Consider the following 19953-nt stretch of genomic DNA (forward strand, 5'->3'; position numbering starts at 1 on the left):
AAAAAACCTCTTGTAGTCTGTCTGAGCATTTTGTATGCAGTCTTGAAGGGTTTGGTAGTTGTTTGTATAAAGGTAAGCCTGTCTTGCACTGCTGGTACTGCTGATTCGCACATTGTTGCTGGCAGGGCGGAAGAGTGAAATCCGTAATTGGCCCAGAATGGAGATTGGTTGGTTGCTGAATGTAAAGAGTTGTTGTAGGCAAATTCTGCCAGTGGGAGCAGGGATGCCCAGTCATCTTGAGAGAATGCAGAGAAACAATGCAAATATTGCTCCAGTGCCTGATTTCTGCGTTCCGTCTGTCCGTTGCTTTGAGGATGGTAGGCGGATGAGAGGAAAAGTTCCACTTGTAGTGTATTACAGAGGGCTCTCCAAAACCTGGAGGTAAACTGTACCCCTCGATCCGAAACAATGTTACTGGGTAAGCCGTGAAGTCTGATAATCTCCTTGATAAAGATGTGGGCAGTTTCTGTAGCAGAAGTAGTACCAACCAAGGGCAGAAAATGAGCCATTTTGGACAGCCGATCTACCACTACCAAAATGGTAGTAAACCCTTCAGAGGGAGGTAGGTCAGTGATAAAATCCATGGAGATCATCTCCCAGGGACGGTTAGGAATGGGCAGGGGCCTTAATAACCCCCAGGCTTTAGCTTTGATGCTCTTGCTGCATAGACACACTGTACAGGAATTGACATAGGCCCTACAGTCCCGGCTGAGGTTAGGCCACCAGAAGGCCCATTGGAAGAGCTCACAAGTTTTACGAGCCCCAAAGTGTCCGGCTAGCTGGTGGTCATGAAATGTCTTGAGGACCTGAGGCCTTGCCTCCAGAGGTATAAAGACCTTACCTTGGCGCCACAGCAATCCATCCTTCTTTTTTAGTGAAGCTTGTTCAGATTCAGGACATGATGCAGAAGCCTGCCTGAGGATTCCAGACTAGGCTGAATTAGCAAAATATTTTGGGCAGAAAGAATGGTACTGGGAGGAGCAGGTTCAGGAGATTCAGGGAACATCCGAGACAGGGCATCTGCCTTTCCATTCTTGGATCCTGGTCGGTATGTCAAATGAAAATTAAACCTGGAGAAAAACAAGGCCCATCTAACCTGACAAGGTCTTAGGCGTTTAGCGGATCTCAGGTACTCCAAGTTCTTGTGATCAGTAAAAATCATGATTGGGTGACTAGCCGCCTCCAGCAGGTACCTCTACTCCTCAAAGGCTACTTTAATTGCCAGGAGCTCCCTATCACCCACATCATAATTCCTTTCGGCTTGGTTTAGTCTCTTGGAACAAAAAGCTACCGGGTGAAGCAAAGCCTTTGGGCCCTGGCGTTGAGAAAGCACTGCTCCTGTTGCTACTTCGGAGGCATCTACATCTAGAAAGAAAGGAAGTGCTGGGTCTGGGTGTTGTAGCACAGGGGCAGAGGTAAATAGGGTTTTCAACTGTTCAAAGGCTGCTTGGGATTCTTGATTCCAAAGAAAGCGTGTATGTGAGCGAGTAAGCTGAGTAATCGGGGCAATGATATTTGAGAAACCCTTGATAAATTTCCGATAGAAGTTAGCGAATCCTATGAATCTTTGGACTCCCTTCCTGTCTGAGGGTGCAGGCCATTCCATAATTGCTGAGACCTTCTGAGGATCCATGGAAATTCCCTCGGTAGAGATTATGAGTCCCAAGAACTGAATAGACTGTCTCTCGAACTCGCATTTTTCTGCTTAGGCGTATAAGCCATGAGTTCTTAGGGCATTTAACACCTTTTTGACATGGTCCCAATGGAGCTCGAGTGAGGCAGAAAAGATTAGTATGTCATCCAGGTAGACAATGAGAAAAAGGTCAAGGTACTCTCTGAATATGTTGTTCACAAAGTGCTGGAACGTTGCAGGAGCGTTACAAACCCCGAAGGGCATCACGAGATATTCAAAATGACCGAATCTCGTTCGGAAGGCGGTCTTCCATTCGTCCCCTTCCCTTATGCGGACTAAGTTGTAGGCCCCTCTCAAGTCCAACTTCGTGAACACCCGGGCTGCTCGGAACCTCTGAAATAATTCTGGAACAAGGGGAAGTGGGTACCTATTCTTCATAGTGATCTTGTTAAGCTCCCTGTAGTCAACGCACGGTTTGAGGGAGTGATCTTTTTCCTCGACAAAGAAGATACCTGCTCCGGCCGGCAAGGAAGATGGATGGATGAATCCCTTGGCTAAGTTTTCATCAATGTACTGTCGGAGGGCTTCAAGCTCAGTTTCAGACAGTGGAAAGATGCGCCCAAAGGGTACCTCTGGTGTCAGGGTTACCTGATCCGAGGCCGAGGTGCTGAGAGGGCTCCCCTTGCGGCTCAGTGCGGCACACCCCTGGAGATGGTACAAAGGGTGTGGCACCCCAAGTGGCACGGGTTACCAGCTGCAGGCAGGTAGGTAGAACCAGAGCAATCCGAGAGCGAACTGGAACAGGCTGGAATCGCAGCAGGGTATGAGTCTTCAAGGCTCTGAAGCAGCTGGGATACCTTGTGCCAAGGAAAAGTCTCTAGTAGCGGAAACCGTGGTACAAGCCGAGGTCATGCACAGGAGACAACCAGAATAGCCGAGGTCTTGAAGCAAGCCGGGGTCATACACGGTAGGTAACGGAAGCAATGTCAGTGGGAGAAGCCAAGGGTCAAACCAGGAGAGTGTAATAAGAAATGTAAAGACGAAATCAGGGCGGCTAAAATAGAACACGAGAGACATATAGCGGAGGAGAGTAAAAAGAACCCCAAGAAGTTCTTTAAGTATATAAACAGTAGGAAAGCGAGGCCAGAGCACATTGGCCCCATAAAAGATGATAAAGGAAAAATGGCCACTGAGGACAGAGAAAAGGCGGAAGTGTTAAATAATTTATTTTCTTCAGTCTTCACAAAGGAATCGGGGGGCTACACGAACCTTGCTTGTAAGGCCGAACTAAATAATACACCTCAGGAAGTGCCGCCATGGCTAACAGAAGATAGACTTAGAGCTAAACTAGAGAAACTTAACATAAATAAATCCCCGGGACCGGATGGCTTGCACCCGAGGGTTCTTAATGAGCTCAGCCAGGTGATTGCCAGACCATTATTCTTGATCTTTACGGATAGTTTACAGACAGGTATGGTGCCAGCTGATTGGAAAAAAGCCAACGTGGTACCAATATTTAAAAAGGGGCCGAGATATATCCCGGGTAACTATAGGCCGGTCAGCCTAACATCAGTAGTCTGCAAGATTTTGGAGGGGATGTTAAGGGACCACATACAAGACTTTAGTAATGAAAACGGTATTATAAGTAGTAATCAGCATGGATTCATGAAAAATCGTTCGTGCCAAACCAATCTATTAACCTTCTACAATGAAGTGAGCTGCCACCTAGATAAAGGAAAGCCTGTGGATGTGGTGTATCTGGACTTTGCAAAGGCCTTTGACACCGTTCCCCACAAACGCTTACTGTACAAACTAAGGAAGGTAGGTATGGACCATAAGGTGAGTACCTTGATAGAGAACTGGCTCCAGGGGAGAGTCCAGAGGGTGGTGATTAATGGGGAGTACTCAGATTGGGCGGGTGTGGAAAGTGGGGTCCCCCAGGGTTCTGTCCTGGGACCAATCCTGTTTAATTTATTCATGAATGATCTGGAGGAGGGGATATCTAGTACAATCTCAGTATTTGCGGATGATACTAAACTAGGCATGCCAATATCTTCTATGCAGGATGTGGAAACCTTGCAAGCGGACCTGAACAAAATAACGGGGTGGGCAACTACATGGCAGATGAGATTTAATGTTGAAAAATGTAAAGTAATGCACTTGGGGGCCAGAAACCAGAAAGAAAGCTACTCACTAGGGGGGGAACCTCTGGGTGAGTCTAGGATGGAAAAGGACTTGGGGGTACTGGTAGACAACAGGCTTGGCAGTGGCATGCAATGCCAAGCCGCCGCAAGCAAAGCCAACAGAATACTGGGTTGTATAAAAAAGGGGATTCACTCCAGAAATAAAGAGATTATTCTCCCGCTCTACAAGACTCTGGTCCGGCCACATCTGGAGTATGCTGTCCAGTTCTGGGCACCGGTCCTCAGGAAGGATGTGCTGGAACTGGAGAAAGTCCAGAGAAGGGCAACAAAAATAATTAGGGGAATGGAGGACATCAGCTATGAGGAAAGGCTACAAGCACTGAACCTATTCTCTCTGGAGAAGAGACGATTGAGGGGGGATATGATATCAATGTACAAATACTGTACTGGCGACCCGAGCATAAGGAACAAACTATTCAGAGAAAGGAGATACAATAAGACACGTGGCCACTCGCTAAAACTTGAGGAAAGGCGGTTTAACCTTAAAGTGCGTAAGGGGTTCTTCACTGTAAGAGCGGTAAGGATGTGGAATTCTCTTCCACAAGCAGTCGTATCAGCAGGGAGCATTGATAGTTTCAAAAAACTATTAGATGGACACCTTAAAGACCACAACATACAGGGGTATACAATGTACGGTTAAAAGCAAACACACACACACATCATATATTGAACTGGATGGACTGATGTCTTTTTTCAACCTCACTAACTATGTAACTATGTAACTATGTAGCAGGAGATCAAACGGAATCAGGAACAAGCCAAGTCACAACAGGAAATCCAAACAGGAAACAGGAAGCACAGGAAGCTGAGAGATAATCCAGCAATGAGTCTGATCCTTTGGCCACCTTTTATAGGCCATTTCCCTGACAGGCCAGCAGAGGGCTGTGTCAGTTGAGTCAGGAGCGTCCATTTCTATTACTGGCGGCTTGGTTTAGTCTCTTGGAACAAAAAGCTACCGGATGAAGCAAAGCCTTTGGGCCCTGGCGTTGAGAAAGCACTGCTCCTGTTGCTACTTCGGAGGCATCTACCTCTAGAAAGAAAGGAAGTGCTGGGTCTGGGTGTTGTAGCACAGGGGCAGAGGTAAATAGGGTTTTCAACTGTTCAAAGGCTGCTTGGGATTCTTGATTCCAAAGAAAGCATGTATGTGAGCGAGTAAGCTGAGTAATCGGGGCAATGATATTTGAGAAACCCTTGATAAATTTCCGATAGAAGTTAGCGAATCCTATGAATCTTTGGACTCCCTTCCTGTCTGAGGGCGCAGGCCATTCCATAATTGCTGAGACCTTCTGAGGATCCATGGAAATTCCCTCGGTAGAGATTATGAGTCCCAAGAACTGAATAGACTGTCTCTCGAACTCGCATTTTTCTGCTTAGGCGTATAAGCCATGAGTTCTTAGGGTATTTAACACCTTTTTGACATGGTCCCAATGGAGCTCGAGTGAGGCAGAAAAGATTAGTATGTCATCCAGGTAGACAATGAGAAAAAGGTCAAGGTACTCTCTGAATATGTTGTTCACAAAGTGCTGGAACGTTGCAGGAGCGTTACAAACCCCGAAGGGCATCACGAGATATTCAAAATGACCGAATCTCGTTCGAAAGGCGGTCTTCCATTCGTCCCCTTCCCTTATGCGGACTAAGTTGTAGGCCCCTCTCAAGTCCAACTTCGTGAACACCCGGGCTGCTCGGAACCTCTGAAATAATTCTGGAACAAGGGGAAGTGGGTACCTATTCTTCATAGTGATCTTGTTAAGCTCCCTGTAGTCAATGCACGGTGTGAGGGAGTGATCCTTTTCCTCGACAAAGAAGATACCTGCTCCAGCCGGCGAGGAAGATGGATGGATGAATCCCTTGGCTAAGTTTTCATCAATGTACTGTCGGAGGGCTTCGAGCTCAGTTTCAGACAGTGGAAAGATGCGCCCAAAGGGTACCTCTGGTGTCAGGGTTACCTGATCCGAGGCCGAGGTGCTGAGAGGGCTCCCCTTGCGGCTCAGTGCGGCACACCCCTGGAGATGGTACAAAGGGTGTGGCACCCCAAGTGGCACGGGTTACCAGCTGCAGGCAGGTAGGTAGAACCAGAGCAATCCGAGAGCGAACTGGAACAGGCTGGAATCGCAGCAGGGTATGAGTCTTCAAGGCTCTGAAGCAGCTGGGATACCTTGTGCCAAGGAAAAGTCTCTAGTAGCGGAAACCGTGGTACAAGCCGAGGTCATGCACAGGAGACAACCAGAATAGCCGAGGTCTTGAAGCAAGCCGGGGTCATACACGGTAGGTAACGGAAGCAATGTCAGTGGGAGAAGCCAAGGGTCAAACCAGGAGAGTGTAATAAGAAATGTAAAGACGAAATCAGGGCGGCTAAAATAGAACACGAGAGACATATAGCGGAGGAGAGTAAAAAGAACCCCAAGAAGTTCTTTAAGTATATAAACAGTAGGAAAGCGAGGCCAGAGCACATTGGCCCCATAAAAGATGATAAAGGAAAAATGGCCACTGAGGACAGAGAAAAGGCGGAAGTGTTAAATAATTTATTTTCTTCAGTCTTCACAAAGGAATCGGGGGGCTACACGAACCTTGCTTGTAAGGCCGAACTAAATAATACACCTCAGGAAGTGCCGCCATGGCTAACAGAAGATAGACTTAGAGCTAAACTAGAGAAACTTAACATAAATAAATCCCCGGGACCGGATGGCTTGCACCCGAGGGTTCTTAATGAGCTCAGCCAGGTGATTGCCAGACCATTATTCTTGATCTTTACGGATAGTTTACAGACAGGTATGGTGCCAGCTGATTGGAAAAAAGCCAACGTGGTACCAATATTTAAAAAGGGGCCGAGATATATCCCGGGTAACTATAGGCCGGTCAGCCTAACATCAGTAGTCTGCAAGATTTTGGAGGGGATGTTAAGGGACCACATACAAGACTTTAGTAATGAAAACGGTATTATAAGTAGTAATCAGCATGGATTCATGAAAAATCGTTCGTGCCAAACCAATCTATTAACCTTCTACAATGAAGTGAGCTGCCACCTAGATAAAGGAAAGCCTGTGGATGTGGTGTATCTGGACTTTGCAAAGGCCTTTGACACCGTTCCCCACAAACGCTTACTGTACAAACTAAGGAAGGTAGGTATGGACCATAAGGTGAGTACCTTGATAGAGAACTGGCTCCAGGGGAGAGTCCAGAGGGTGGTGATTAATGGGGAGTACTCAGATTGGGCGGGTGTGGAAAGTGGGGTCCCCCAGGGTTCTGTCCTGGGACCAATCCTGTTTAATTTATTCATGAATGATCTGGAGGAGGGGATATCTAGTACAATCTCAGTATTTGCGGATGATACTAAACTAGGCATGCCAATATCTTCTATGCAGGATGTGGAAACCTTGCAAGCGGACCTGAACAAAATAACGGGGTGGGCAACTACATGGCAGATGAGATTTAATGTTGAAAAATGTAAAGTAATGCACTTGGGGGCCAGAAACCAGAAAGAAAGCTACTCACTAGGGGGGGAACCTCTGGGTGAGTCTAGGATGGAAAAGGACTTGGGGGTACTGGTAGACAACAGGCTTGGCAGTGGCATGCAATGCCAAGCCGCCGCAAGCAAAGCCAACAGAATACTGGGTTGTATAAAAAAGGGGATTCACTCCAGAAATAAAGAGATTATTCTCCCGCTCTACAAGACTCTGGTCCGGCCACATCTGGAGTATGCTGTCCAGTTCTGGGCACCGGTCCTCAGGAAGGATGTGCTGGAACTGGAGAAAGTCCAGAGAAGGGCAACAAAAATAATTAGGGGAATGGAGGACATCAGCTATGAGGAAAGGCTACAAGCACTGAACCTATTCTCTCTGGAGAAGAGACGATTGAGGGGGGATATGATATCAATGTACAAATACTGTACTGGCGACCCGAGCATAAGGAACAAACTATTCAGAGAAAGGAGATACAATAAGACACGTGGCCACTCGCTAAAACTTGAGGAAAGGCGGTTTAACCTTAAAGTGCGTAAGGGGTTCTTCACTGTAAGAGCGGTAAGGATGTGGAATTCTCTTCCACAAGCAGTCGTATCAGCAGGGAGCATTGATAGTTTCAAAAAACTATTAGATGGACACCTTAAAGACCACAACATACAGGGGTATACAATGTACGGTTAAAAGCAAACACACACACACATCATATATTGAACTGGATGGACTGATGTCTTTTTTCAACCTCACTAACTATGTAACTATGTAACTATGTAGCAGGAGATCAAACGGAATCAGGAACAAGCCAAGTCACAACAGGAAATCCAAACAGGAAACAGGAAGCACAGGAAGCTGAGAGATAATCCAGCAATGAGTCTGATCCTTTGGCCACCTTTTATAGGCCATTTCCCTGACAGGCCAGCAGAGGGCTGTGTCAGTTGAGTCAGGAGCGTCCATTTCTATTACTGGCGGCTTGGTTTAGTCTCTTGGAACAAAAAGCTACCGGATGAAGCAAAGCCTTTGGGCCCTGGCGTTGAGAAAGCACTGCTCCTGTTGCTACTTCGGAGGCATCTACCTCTAGAAAGAAAGGAAGTGCTGGGTCTGGGTGTTGTAGCACAGGGGCAGAGGTAAATAGGGTTTTCAACTGTTCAAAGGCTGCTTGGGATTCTTGATTCCAAAGAAAGCATGTATGTGAGCGAGTAAGCTGAGTAATCGGGGCAATGATATTTGAGAAACCCTTGATAAATTTCCGATAGAAGTTAGCGAATCCTATGAATCTTTGGACTCCCTTCCTGTCTGAGGGCGCAGGCCATTCCATAATTGCTGAGACCTTCTGAGGATCCATGGAAATTCCCTCGGTAGAGATTATGAGTCCCAAGAACTGAATAGACTGTCTCTCGAACTCGCATTTTTCTGCTTAGGCGTATAAGCCATGAGTTCTTAGGGTATTTAACACCTTTTTGACATGGTCCCAATGGAGCTCGAGTGAGGCAGAAAAGATTAGTATGTCATCCAGGTAGACAATGAGAAAAAGGTCAAGGTACTCTCTGAATATGTTGTTCACAAAGTGCTGGAACGTTGCAGGAGCGTTACAAACCCCGAAGGGCATCACGAGATATTCAAAATGACCGAATCTCGTTCGAAAGGCGGTCTTCCATTCGTCCCCTTCCCTTATGCGGACTAAGTTGTAGGCCCCTCTCAAGTCCAACTTCGTGAACACCCGGGCTGCTCGGAACCTCTGAAATAATTCTGGAACAAGGGGAAGTGGGTACCTATTCTTCATAGTGATCTTGTTAAGCTCCCTGTAGTCAATGCACGGTGTGAGGGAGTGATCCTTTTCCTCGACAAAGAAGATACCTGCTCCAGCCGGCGAGGAAGATGGATGGATGAATCCCTTGGCTAAGTTTTCATCAATGTACTGTCGGAGGGCTTCGAGCTCAGTTTCAGACAGTGGAAAGATGCGCCCAAAGGGTACCTCTGGTGTCAGGGTTACCTGATCCGAGGCCGAGGTGCTGAGAGGGCTCCCCTTGCGGCTCAGTGCGGCACACCCCTGGAGATGGTACAAAGGGTGTGGCGCCCCAAGTGGCACGGGTTACCAGCTGCAGGCAAGTAGGTAGAACCAGAGAAATCCGAGAGCGAACTGGAACAGGCTGGAATCGCAGCAGGGTATGAGTCTTCAAGGCTCTGAAGCAGCTGGGATACCTTGTGCCAAGGAAAAGTCTCTAGTAGCGGAAACCGTGGTACAAGCCGAGGTCATGCACAGGAGACAACCAGAATAGCCGAGGTCTTGAAGCAAGCCGGGGTCATACACGGTAGGTAACGGAAGCAATGTCAGTGGGAGAAGCCAAGGGTCAAACCAGGAGCAGGAGATCAAATGGAATCAGGAACAAGCCAAGTCACAACAGGAAATCCAAACAGGAAACAGGAAGCACAGGAAGCTGAGAGATAATCCAGCAATGAGTCTGATCCTATGGCCACCTTTTATAGGCCATTTCCCTGACAGGCCAGCAGAGGGCTGTGTCAGTTGAGTCAGGAGCATCCATTTCTATTACTGGCAATGTTGCCAGTTCTCCTATGGCCATTTCCCTGACAGTGCCCCCCCCCCCCCAAGGGACAGCCTCCGGATGCCCAGACGGGCCAGTCTCTCTGAGTGTCTGTTGTGGAACTCCCGGATCAGTCTAGGAGCGTGTACATTATTTGCAGGCTCCCAGGCATTTTCCTCTGCAGAATACCCCTTCCACTTGATGAGGTACTGGGTTTGTCTACCCCTCTTTCTGCAATCCATTATGGCCTCCACTTCATACTCCACTTCACCTTCCACCAGGACTGGAGGAGGGGGTAATTCATCCCTACTAGAAAAAGGGCTGGGTACAACTGGTTTTAGCAGAGATACATGAAATACTGGGTGAATTTTGTAGGAGTTGGGTAAAACCAGTTCGAAAGCCACAGGGTTGACCTCCCTTTTGATCTCAAAGGGTCCAATGAATCTTGGACCCAGTTTCCGGGATGGGCAGGAAAGTTTAAGATTAGCTGAGGAGAGCCACACTTTGTCCCCTTTTTTTAAGGTAGGTTCGTTTCTTTTCTTTTTATCATAGAACCTCTTGTAATCCGTTTGTGCTTTCTGAACGGCCTCCTGAAGGAATAAGTAGTTTGTCTGAATAGAATTAATCTGGTCTTGGACTGCAAGGACAGATGCTTCCGGAAGGGTATTGGGCAAAAAGGAGGGATGGAACCTATAATTCGCCCAAAATGGGGACTGGCTAGTGGCGGCATGTACCGAATTATTGTATGCAAACTCCACACATGGGAGAAGGGATATCCAGTAATTTTGGGCAAAAGTACAGAAACAACGAAGATACTGTTCTAGAGTCTGGTTTGTTCTTTCTGTCTGGCCATTGCTTTGGGGATGGTAAGCGGAAGAAAGACATATTTTAATGGACAAGGTCTTACAAAGATCCTTCCAGAATCTGGAGGTGAACCGTACTCCTCTATCGGAAACAATATTATCCGGAAGCCCATGTAGTCTGATTACTTCCTTGATGAATATTTTTGCTGTTTCTGGGGCTGATGGAGTGCCGGTCATGGGCAGGAAGTGGGCCATTTTGGTCAGACGATCCACTACCACCAAGATGGTAGTAAGACCCCCAGAGGAAGGTAAGTCAACAATAAAGTCCAATGAGATCATCTTCCAGGGTTGCTCAGAGATGGGTAGAGGCCTTAACAGACCCCAGGACTTGGTGTTGGACCCCTTGTTGCGCTGACAGACAACGCAGGAGCTAACATAAGACTGGCAATCCTTCCTTAAACTGGGCCACTAGAAGGAGCGTTGGATAAGCTCAAGGGTCTTTCGTACACCAAAATGTCCTGCCAGCTGATGGTCATGGAAAGTGTTTAGAACTTGGAGCCTGACTGGTTGGGGAACGAAAACTTTGTCCTGGTGCCAAAGGAACCCGTCTCGACTCTCCAAGGGGGGTATTTCTGTGTCCGCGTACTGGGTGGATGCCTGTTTAATTGAGGATTTTTATTCTGGCTGGATCAGGAAAAAATATTGTGCTGACAGAATGGTACTTGGTTCCACAGACTCGGGGGCATCAGGGAACATTCGGGAGAGGGCATCTGCTTTCCCGTTCTTGGAGCCTGGTCGGTAAGTTATGTGGAAATGAAATCTTGAGAAAAATAAAGCCCACCGGGCCTGTCGTGGTCTCAGACGTTTAGTGGCCCTCAGGTATTCTAAATTTTTATGATCCGTGAAGATCATAATTGGGTGGGCGGCACCTTCCAATAAATATCTCCACTCCTCCAAGGCGGTTTTAATGGCCAACAGTTCTCGGTCACCCACGTCGTAATTTCTCTCTGAGGGGCTCATCTTTTGAGAGAAAAAGGCAATACGGTGGAGTAGGGCCTTAGGTCCTTGGCGCTGAGACAAGATGGCTCCTGTGGCTATTTCTGAGGCGTCTACCTCTAACACAAAGGGTAAAGCCGGATCTGGGTGCTGTAAGATGCAGAGGTGAACAGTCCTTTGAGTTTGTCAAATGCTGCCTGAGCTTCTGGGGACCATTTGAATCTGGTCTGCTGGCGAGTCAACTGCATAATCGGTGAAATGATAGCTGAAAAGTCTTTTACAAATCTTCGATAAAAATTAGCAAATCCTATGAATCATTGAACACCATTCTTGTCTGAAGGGGCTGGCCATTCAAAGATAGCTTTCACCTTTTGTGGGTCCATTGCTATTCCCTTGGTAGAGATGATAAGACCCAAGAATTGGATGGAAGTCTTTTCAAATTCGCACTTTTCTGCTTTAATGTATAAACCGTGCTTCCTCAGAGTCGCAAGGACTTTTTTCACGTGAGCTCTGTGGAGATCCAGGGTAGCAGAGAAGATGAGGATGTCATCTAGGTAAACGATTATGAAATAGTCCAGAAATTCCCGGAAAATATAGTTTACGAAGTGCTGGAACGTGGCTGGGGCGTTACATGATCCGAATGGCATAACTAAATATTCAAAATGTCCGAACCGGGTCATGAAAGCTGTTTTCCATTCGTCCCCCTCCCGGATACGAACAAGATTGTAAGCTCCCTATAGATCAAGTTTAGTAAAGAGCTGGGCAGTTCGGAACCTTTGGAAAAGTTCAGGGATGAGGGAAAGTGGGTATCGGTTTTTAATCGTAATTTTGTTAAGTTCCCTGTAATTCACACATGGCCAAAAAAAATTCCAGCTCCAGCGGGGGAGGAAGAAGGGCGGATAAATCCCTTTTCAAGGTTCTCATCAATATACAGTCGTAAAGTTTCTAGCTCAACCTCAGATAACGGAAATATACGTCCGAAAGGAATCTCGGCACCGGGAAGCAGTTCAATGGGGCAGTCGTAAGGCCAATGAGGTGGGAGAACATTAGCCTTCTTCTCATCAAAAACATCCAAAAACTTGTGATAGACTGTAGGTATACCCTGACCAACATCTGGAATTGATTGGATGGTTGAACAACTGGCGGGACTGCTAACCCCGGGAACGAAACAGTGTTGCAGGCAGTAGGAAGAGGTAAAGGAAATCTCCTTCTTGGCCCAGTTAATCTGTGGATTATGGGCCTGCAACCAGGGAATTCCCAGGATGATGGGGAACATGGGAGAGCAAAGGATGTCAAAACAAATGAATTCCTGGTGGCCAGAGTCTGTTATCGTGAGGATGGGCTTGGTTTCCTGGGTGACAAGTCCAGAACTGGGCAAGGAACCATCAGCCAGATGTACCTCAAGTCGCTGACGTTTATTGCAGAGGGGTACACGGAGTCTTCTTGCCAAAGTCAAGTCCATAAAACAGCTGCAAGCCCCCGAATCAACTATGGCTAGGAGCCGGACCTCCTCTTCCGCCACCTGTAGTGAGACAGGAAGAACGAGATGAGATGGAAAAGATCCGGAAACTTGGAAGTAAGGGCTTTGTGGGAGGAACTTACGGGGTCTCACGGGGCAATTTCGTAGGAAGTGTCCAGACCCTCTACAGAAGAGACAAAGATTGGCTTGTCGGCGGCGTTGTCTTTCATCTGCACTTAGTGAAGAACGCACCAGGCCGATCTGCATTGGTTCATCCTCTGCATGGGTAGCGGGGAAAGGTGCTGGTGTTGGAGTGAAGTGGTAAGGGGCCCTAGGCAACATCCAGGTTGGGCGAGAAGTCTGTGAGCGCTCAGACCGATGCTCCCGGAGGCGCCTATCGAGCTGGATAGTAAGTTGAATCAGTCCCTCCAGAGTATTGGGAGTCTCTACCCTGGCCAACTCATCCTTAAGAGATTCGGATAATCCCAGATGGTATTGGTACCTGAGGGCCGCCTCATTCCAGCACGTATCAGTGGACCACTTGCGGAACTCTACTGTATAATCTTCGGCGGGGCGTTTTCCCTGCTGGAGGGAATGCAAGGTAGTCTCAGCCGTAGCCACACGCTGAGGATCATCATAAAGTTGGGCCATTAGATCAAAGAAGGTGTCCATAAAATTGAGAGCAGGGTCCTTTTGCTCCAGCAGGCCATGGGCCCAGGCCTGTGGCTCCTCGAACAGTAATGAAATCACAAACCCAACCTTTACAGTCTCTGAAGTGAAAGTCCTAGGCTGGAGGGCTAGGTATAGTTGGCGTTCAGGTATTGGCACCCGTGGCTCAGGGGGAGGAACCATCATAGTGTGGGAGAAAACTGGCTGTCCCGGGAGGGATGGAGCAGAAACTGTGCTGGTGGATGGAGGACTGGGATCCGCAGGAGCAGGAGAAGTTGTCAGATGTTGCAGTCGACCTTCCAGTTGGAAGTATCCCTCTTGCAGACGCTGTACTGCCTGGGTGAGGGCAGTGACCTCCTGGCACAGAGCCATGAGTGGGGAAGCACCTCTGTCGGCCTGTTGTTGTCAGTGTTGTTGACAGTAACTAGATGAGAAGGTAATTTCTCCCTTGGACCAGTCAATTTGTGGATTATGGGCCCGTAACCAGGGTATTCCTAGGATGACTGGGAATATGGGAGACCTGATGACATTGAACTGGAGGAGTTCTTGATGACCTGTGTCTGTGGTTGCTGAGATAGGAAGGGTCTCTTGGGTAACAGGTCCTGAGCTGGGAGTAGTGCCATCTGCTAGGTGTATATCAAGTCTTTGCTTTTTAGGTTTGAGAGGGATATGCAAGTCTTTCGCAAGATTAATGCCTATGAAGCAGCTGCAGGCCCCAGAGTCAACGATTGCTCGCAGGTTGATTCCCTTTCCAGCCTCCTGCAATGAAATGGGAAGAACGATGTGCAAGGATTGAGTCCCGGACAACTGGAGATAAGAAGAGGATGGTTGACGGGGCTTACTTGGTCGGATGGGACAATTGCGCAGGAAATGGCCAGTGGATCCGCAATACAGACAGAGATTGTTCTGTCGTCTGCGCTCCTTTTCTTCAGGAGTCAGAGCGGGTCAGAGTAGACCGATCTGCATGGGTTCCACATCAGATGAACCAGAAGGATGAGAAACGAGGGCAGGAATGGTAGAACCTGGGACCCTTGGTAGCACCCAAGTGGGCCGGAAGCTCTGGGTACGTTCGAAGCATCGCTCCCGTAGGCGTCTTTCCAACTTGATGGAGACTTGAATGAGATTCTCAAGAGAGGTAGGAGCCTCGATCCGGGCCAATTCATCCTTAAGGGTCTCAGCTCGGCATTCCATCCGGTATCAGCTGACCACTTACGGAACTCCACAATGTAGTCTTCCACAGGTCGCCCGGCCCTGTACAAGAGTATGAAGGTCAGTCTCAGCGGTGGCAGTTCTCTGTGGGTCATCGTAAAGGACAGCCATGGCCTCAAAAAATTTGGAAACAGAGTTCAGTGCTGTATTCTTTTGCTCCAATAGGTTATGAGCCCAGGATTGCGGTTCGTCACACAATAGAGAAATAATTAACCCTACTTTGACCGTCTCAAGTGTGAAAGTCCTTGGTTGCAGAGCAAAATAAAGTTCACATGCGTTCCCGAAGGCCCTGAACTTTCGTCGATCCCCTGAAAAGCGCTCAGGAGTGGGAACTCTGGGTTCTGGGGGAGGAAGCAAAATGGCAGCTGGAGCAGTGGTTGGAGGACTGGAAGGAGCCGCTAAAGGGTTGGGGCTCATAGCCGGGTTAGGTTCTGTGAAAGTCGCTGTAGTAGTAAGAGCGCGCATGCGTTCTTCAAGCTGGAAGTATCCTCCTTGCAAATTCTTGATGGCTTGTTTAAGTGTGGTCATCTGCTGACAGAGAGCTTCCATCGCCGCAACACCTCTCTCGGCCTCAGACATATGGCTGATTGATACTATCACGTACCTGGTGTGGAGGCCAATGGAGAGAGGGCTTCCCTTGTGGCTAAGTTCCAGACTCCCCTGAAAGTGAGAACAGGAGGAGTCAGGCTCAAAGTAGAACAGGTCGCCTGTGATGTTGAATGCAGAAGAACTCAGGAAGGTTTTTGATGTGCGAAGTAGTGCCTGTGAGAGGTGTCAGGTCTGTGTTTGCACTAAGACAATAGGAAGTCAGTTCAAGCCAGAGTTCAGAGCCGGGAGGATACCAGAGCAGACAAGGTCAAATAGGGAAGCCGAGATCAGACACAGGTAACAGGAGAGAATATCCAAAGACAAGCCGAGTTCGGGTCAGGAGACAAGCAGAATAGTAAGGACAAGCTGGGTCGGTAACAGAGAACTTTCAGGAACAAGGATCACAGGAACACAGCACAAGCTGAAGATCAATCAGCAACTTCAATCACTGGCACACTTCCTTATAAAGGCCCATGTGATGTGCTGGCTGAGATGCTGGGTCCTAGAGCCCTTCTCCTGCCATTGGTGTCCTGACTGATGCTGGGTCCTAGAGACCCTCTTCTACCACTGGAGCCCTGACAGTAAGTGTCAGCCCATCTTTCGTTAGCATCACCTGTGTCTGCAGTCTTTTTGTATTCCTAGTCTGTTTCCTGCTCTCTGGGCACTTTTGACAGCTACTAATTTTTCTTGTTTTTTATCTGTGCATTGTTATTCACTCAAAGTGATCCTGTTTGTCTCTTTGCATTACTACTCATTCCCAGTGTCTTTATGTTTTCATGCATGCTGTACAGAAGAATGGCAACCACCCCAATCTAAAACTATCCTTTGCAGGAGGGTGCACATTGAAGGGCTTTTCACATCAAAATTATCAGACAAATTCCCAGAACACTTGCAAGCTAGCCTGAAAAAAGACCAAATTGTCCCTCTCTAACAATTCACATTAAAAACATAGGGTTTAGTTGCACACATTTGAAAATATGTACAGTAGGGATGGGCTCTGTGTTTGAGTCGAACTTACGGAAAAATGGGGAGCTCAGCGGGAAGTCGCCCGCTGAGGAGCATCCCATAATGCACTGCGTTGTTGCAGTGCATTGATTGCTGATGATTGGCCAAAGCATGCACCTGACCTGTATGCTTTGGCCAATCACAGCACAATGTCCTGTCAGAGCCATGGTTGGCTAAAGGCACCTTGTCTTTAGCCAATCATGTCAAGGTGCCTTTAGCCAATCATGGTTCAGGGGTTAAGGCCGCGCCCCACACTATATAAGGCTGCTGCTTACACGGCAACCATGTATAGTGTGTTACGATAGAGATTAGGCCACTAGTTATTGGATAGTATGTTGAGTTAGTTTAGTGCAGTCAGTGTAGTGTACAGGCATACTCCACTTTTAAAATGTATAGCTATGTTGTAGTCCTGGGTCCCCTTTCAGTGCTCCCCTGTCACTTATAGTTCGGGAGAAGTGCCATGCCAAGCTGACTAATATTTCCCCCAATGTTAAAGACGGGGAGCAGTGCTATGTCAAGCTGACCAATATTTTCCATTGATGCCAATGAGCACTGAAAGCTGAAAATTGGTCTAGGCAGGAAGAGGCTGAAAGTTTCCTGTATTTAAGTGGTTAAGGGGAACTCTATGACAGAGTTAAAAAAAAAAACGATGTGGGGTCCCCCCAGAATCCATACTAGACCCTTATCCAAGCATGCAGCCTGAACCATATGAGGCCTCTTGCCCTCAACATGGGGAGGGTGCTTTGGGGTTAATGGGGACAACGGCCCCTTTCTGACAACCCTGGGCTGTGGTTGTGAGGGTCTAAAGAAGCCCCCAGATCCTGCCCCCCTACATAGTACCCCTAACCATTCACCAAAAAAGTGTAAAAAAGTAAAAACCACAGAACACAGTTTTCGACAAGTCTTTATTAAAAAGAAAAAAAATCATGTGACGTCAGAAGGGGTGGTGCCACCGGGTGACATAACCAGATGGCCCTGCCCCTTTCCTATAAAAGAGCTGTTAAAGCTGAAGAGTGGCATAAGGCAGGCAGCCTCAGAAGAGGCGAAGCGTTTTTGAATTTTTTTTTCTATTTTTCAGGTCCAGTGGTCATCGTGATTGACGATCGATTTATATTGAGGGACACTATTATTTTTTCTTTTTAATAAAGGATTTGTCAAAAACCGTGTTCTGTGGTTTTTACACTTTTTTGGTATATGGGTAGGGGTAAAATGTACCCGATACCCATTCACATGGGGGGGGGGTGGGATCTGGGGGCCCCCTTGTTAAAGGGGGCTTCCGTATTTCGATTAGTCCCCCACCTGTAGATCCCCACAACCACAGCCCAGGGATGTTGGGAAGAGGCCCTTGTCCCCACCAACATGGGGACAAGGTACTTTGGGGGGCACCCCAAAGCACCCTCTCCATTTTGAGGGCAAGCGGCCTGGTATGTTTCATAAGGGGGGGTGCTCAGCGTTTTTTTTTTTTTTGGCATAGGGTTCCTCTTAAAATCTATAACAGACCCGAGGGCCCGGTATGGACTGGGGGGGGGGGACCCTACGCCATTTTTTTTCTTTCATTTTTTTTAATCTGTATTGCCGGAAGCTGGCGATACATTACAGCCGCAAGCAAGTTTAAATGACATTTTTTCCTTTAGAAATGTCAGTATTGCTGCAGAAGACTCCATACCTCGTACAGATGCACCACTTTACAGGCACATTAAGGGACCCCCCCCCCCCCCGGCAAGATATTTAAAGGAATTTCTCATTTTTATTGTTTCACTTTAAGCATAATTAAAATCACTGCTCCTATAAAAACAATTGTTTTAAAAAAATGTTTTTGCATTAATACATGTCCCCCAGGGCAGTACCCAGGTCCCCATACACTTTTTTTTTTTCCAAAACATTTTATTGAAACCTTATTAAAGCAAATGTACAAGACATCAGATAATCGGATAGCCGAAAAGCACACATTAAATGAAGGAACAATAACATGAGTCAGAAGAACAAGGTGCTAGACGAGACGGGGTGAAACAGACCCGAACTCGGTCGCTTCCAAAACTACAGAAACATACATGACGGTTATGAGTTTGCAATGGTAAGACCACAATCGTACTGAAGCCATGTGGGTGACTGTAATACTGATTAGGGCTAAGGGTTTGTCCCCTGGGCCACAGCAGCGACAACCTCCGCAGGAACATGGAGGCAGTGGGTATTAGAGCAAATGTGGGCGGCGGCAGTGCCACCTGTGTACCGACACCCCCAACAGGGAACTTGCTGTGTCCGAGCACAGGGGGCAGTCACCATTCGGGTATAGTACCCAAGCTAGGGCAGGTCGGCAAGAACTGGCCAGCAGGGACCATCAGTGAGGGAAGAGCGCGGAGGCCCATAAGCGATACGTGTCTGTCAGTGAGGGGCGGGGAGAGGGAGGAGGGGGGGGAAAGGAGAGAGGGGAGATGGAGGAGGGGAAGTAAGGGAAAACTGGGTGGGGGAAGGTGAGAAAGGGTGTGAAGGAATAAAGGGTTACTGAGGAGCCGACAGTGAAATATAGCAAATTGTAGTAGCTAACCCTGAGGGGAGAATACCAAATACCGACTTAGGGTGTCAGGTTACGATGCAGCACTAAGACTCTGAAATTCTGGTAGGGTCGTAAAATGTACTGTATCCAAGGTGCCCATGATTTGTAGTATTTGTCAGTGGTGTCTTTGGCCCGGGCAACAATATCTTCCATCTCCGCAATCCTTTTCACTCGATTCAGCCATTGGGTGTAATGGCAGGGTACACACATCCTGGCTGCGTTTATGAGGTGTAAAGTAAGGGATTTTTTGTAGCTGGAGAAGGATAAAGAGGTGTGGTGAAGCAAATATTGTGCCGGGGTAAAGTCTGGTGTGTAGGTAGTGATGCGGGGAATTATGGAGTGTACCTCCGCCCAGAATGGCTGGATGAGGGGACACTCCCACCATATATGCAGAAGGTAGCCTCTATGTAAGCCACATCTCCTACAATTGAGAGAGTTGGTTGCCGAAAACCTGTTTAGCAATTCAGGTGTTCTGTACCATTTGGTGTAAAGTTTGAACCCGTTTCTTGGGCAAGTATGTTCAAGGATGCCTTGTGCATGTGATAATATATGTTATCCCAGGCCTCCGAAGAGAGGGTCATCCCCAGGTCCCCCTCCCAACGAGAGCGGAGTAAATCGGTGTGGGCATGAGCAGTCGGGAAGAGCATGGTGTAAAGTATCGACACTAAATGGCGATGCAGACCCGGAGCATCACAGAGTTGTTCGAAAGCTGTGAGGGATCGGGTCCAATCCCCTATGGGCTGCGTATTGTGAAGGAAGTGTCTTGTTTGTAAGAAGCTATAGAATGGAATATTAGCTGAAGGGTACTTAAGGTGGAGGTCCTGATAAGAAAGGG

The sequence above is a fragment of the Pelophylax lessonae genome (genome assembly GCF_965119305.1).
Source record: "Pelophylax lessonae genome assembly, chromosome: 6".
Classification (NCBI taxonomy): Eukaryota; Metazoa; Chordata; class Amphibia; order Anura; family Ranidae; genus Pelophylax; species Pelophylax lessonae.